Source organism: Neofelis nebulosa, chromosome 2 (assembly GCF_028018385.1).
Source record: "Neofelis nebulosa isolate mNeoNeb1 chromosome 2, mNeoNeb1.pri, whole genome shotgun sequence".
NCBI lineage: Eukaryota > Metazoa > Chordata > Mammalia > Carnivora > Felidae > Neofelis > Neofelis nebulosa.
In genome coordinates this window covers 16133968-16137431 of record NC_080783.1, presented here as the reverse complement: position 1 = coordinate 16137431, position 3464 = coordinate 16133968, and the positions used below count along the sequence as shown (strand labels likewise).

General features: G+C 49.9%; 1 pseudogene; it reads left to right on the top strand.

Annotated features, from left to right (window-relative positions):
• The first annotated feature begins 572 nt into the window (after positions 1–572).
• LOC131505706 (WAS/WASL-interacting protein family member 2-like) lies at positions 573–1777 on the top strand (annotated as a pseudogene).
• Positions 1778–3464: the final 1687 nt, after the last annotated feature.

Sequence of the window (3464 nt, the reverse complement as noted above, 5' to 3'; positions counted from 1 at the left end):
GCGGCCAGGCCTCAAAGATCTACCCTAGCAGACTTCTCCACCTCACATGCAGCTGCTCTATCTATGCATGGGGGGAAAAAACCTCTCAATTGCACAGTGGAGCTAATTTTCCTCTGTGTCTTAATTCTAAAATCTTAATCCAAGCCAATGCTGGATTGTTTTATTTGATTTTTTTAACATTTTATTTATTTTTTTTTGAGAGAGAGAGAGAGAGACAGACAGAGCACAAGTGGGGGAGGGGTAGAGAGAGAAGGAGACACAGAAACCTAAGCAGGCTTCAGGCTCTGAGGGGTCAGGACGGAGCCCTATGCGGGGCTTGAACCCATGAACCATGAGATCAAGACTGGAGCTGGAGTCCAGCGCTTAACTGACTGAGCCACCCAGGCGCCCCTAAGGTTGGCTTGTTTTAAATAAATAAAGACAGAGGTGTTTAACATCAAAGGGAAGGTGTTCTCTTCAACCACACCTGTAGCCTATTCTTTGAAGCTACTTTTATACACACAAAAATGAACAGCCACCGTAAGATTCCATGTGAGCATAATTCAACTACAACTTTCTTGAAATAAAACACACGGCTGAAGAAGGTGACCAACATTAACTATCAGAGTGCTCACTCCCAACCTTTCTCCTTCCTTGAGAAACCCAAAGGAAACAGTGGTGGTTCTGCCTCTGGAACAGTTGCCCTGAAGCCCGAGGGAGGTGTCTTTCTAGGAGGAGTGCCGCACCTCCGGCCTGCGGGAGCCAAGGACCTTTCAGAGAACCTGGCTGGTGAGCTGGCCCTAAAGTCCCCGGTTCGCAAGCTGCTGCCCAAAGGTCACCGGTGTCCACAAGCCAATGGATGTGTTCAAGATGATACAGACAGCAGCCGAGCCTCCCTCCCAGAATTGTCCGGGAGGCAGGGACCCTCATTACTAGACCTCTCTCAGCTTAATACCACCAGCAGTACAGGCAGGAAGCACAGCTCTTGGGCTCCTCTTGTTCCACCTCTGCCCATGCACCGCAACAAAGCCCCAGTCTTAGGACAGAGAGAAACCCATGCCTCCCACACCCGGACGCAGGCTGCACCCTGGTCGAGAGGGACCTCCTGCTCCAACCCTGTCAAAACCACCTCTGTCCCCTGTGAATATCAGAATGGGACCACGTGGCCAGTGTGTGGCTTCTCCTCCCCCATCTCGCTGCCAGCCTCCTGGGGTCCCCAGTGGACCCTCCAGTCCCACCAAGGAAGGGGTCGGTCCCTGAGCTGCCACAGAGGCCACCTAGGGCCTCTCCCTCGCTATAGAGTAATCGGCTACCTCCCCCAGTCCAGGACTCTCGCGGTCAGGGAGTACCACGCCCATCCCCTCACCCATGATCCTAAATGGTTCCAGAGATGCTCCGCCTTCCCCACTGCCATGCGGAATGCATGGGTCAGAACCCCTGAGCTGAGGCAAGCCCCGACCAGCCTCCCTCGAGGACGCCAGCTGGGCCAGCCCCGCCTCCTCCGCCACCACCACCACTGAGGAATGGCCACAGCGATTCTATTGCCACTGTCGTTCTTTCTTGGATGATTTTGACTCAAAGTATTCTTCCCATCTAGTGGAAGACTTTCCTGCTCCAGAAGAATATAAAGACTTTCAGAGAACGTATCCCAGCAAAACAAACCCAGCTGCCCGTAGAGCCTCGCCTCTGCCACCCATTCTCAGGGGAAGCCTGGCTTGGTCCTGTTCCTCAGGAGGAGGATGGACTTTCCCCTCCTCTGCCCAAATGGTCCCTTCCATTCCCTTGAAACCTGCGTGACAGCTCCTGACTGGGTGCTTCTCCAGTGCAACCCACCCCCTGGCCAGCAAGCGTCCTCCCCACTCACCTCCACCTATGCATTCCGCCTCTACACTTGGTGATCGGACTCTTTATATTTAAAGACAGTAGGATCTCAAACCCTGCATGCATCCCTCCTCTTGCAAGCCCTGCTAGCCAACTCAGGGGAAAGCTTCCATGTCTCCTGCTTTCTTCTTGAGGAAAGGTGCCTCGTTGTGATGAATGAACTCCTTGTTGGCGCAGGGTGGAGAATGTTACTCCTACCTTCTCCTACCCACAGTGGCGGGAGCTTGGGGGGTATATTCTATTTCATCATTTAGGAGGTTGGGAAGGCCAGGACTTTTGGAGGGGGGTACATTTTTAGTGAAATAGGAAAGGTATTTGCAGAGAAGCGATCTGTTTTAAAGGTCAAGTTTCAAGAAAGGGCAAAGAAACGGGCCTGCTTTCTTTTTAGGGTATTTTGGTTTTGCTCTCAGCCCACCCCACGCCACCCCCCGAGGGAGAAGTTGGATATTATAAACACTAAATACTAATCAGTTGAACTAAACCTCTAATAAAAAGAGAGGGTAGAAAAAATTGTGGATTCTTTTTTTTTTTTTTTTTTTTAAGACACGGTTATTTGGTGAGGGGGAGCAGGGGGTATCAGATGCTCCTTCACTTAAATTCCCACTCGGAAAACAGGTAGTGAATGCCCACCGGACATGTTTGTGTCGGTCAATTCCCTGACCAAAATATTCTACGAGAGTTTTAAACTAGGATAAAACACAGTCAACAACCCAATGGTACACGTTAATTACCCATAATACCGTTGTCTCTCAAAGAACCCGCAAAGGTTCAAAATGGCACAGGAGTGACTGTGCCCCCTCCTGGATTCCTTGCCTCTCTGGCAGTCAGAGTGGCTCCCCAAGTCCTATAGGTGTGGAGGATCTGCTGATGGAGTTCTTTCTCCAGGTAGTCGGCATGGTCTTCTCAGCAGCCGGTTCCAAACGAGACACCAAATAAAGGTTTCTTCCAAGTCCATGGTATCACCTCCCAAAACCCAGGGCCCTGCGATGTCCCTTGGGAATAAGTATCTGTAGGGAGAAGAAAGAGCAGTGCCCCTTCCTCTGGCGTGACTGGCAACTTTTGCTCTTATCTCTGAGTCTCTCAATGATCACGATCACGATCGTGTCTGGGCAAAATCATCTTAGCAGAGGGCCAAGTCTTGGTGTCTTCCCCAAGCAGGGCTCACCACTTTTTCATCCAGACCTCTTTAATTCTGAAAGCGGTTCAGATGACTGCCTACCTTAAGCCGCCTGATCACTGTAAAAACAGCATCTCTCTCCTCCCCAGCGCTTACACTTGCATTGGGCTATGCAGGCAGATTAAGAGCAGGTGCTAAGAAACAATGATCACTTTAGATTTTCCTGAATTTTTATTACAAATTTGAAACTCAATACTCGCTGTAACTTTTTAAGGGGTGCATGTGGAAGGCGAACACTTTTAGCAAACAGAGGCCATGACCCTTATCTGTTTGCATAATGCTGATCACACTGACTGTTAACTGGGTGCCCATAATCAATCAAATTCTAAAACACATGAATTCTCTTCTAGTCAGCAATACTTTCTTCTTAAGGTTTCAGGCTATGACAGACACAGCGTCTGGAGATGATAAACTGTATGTGAGTCTG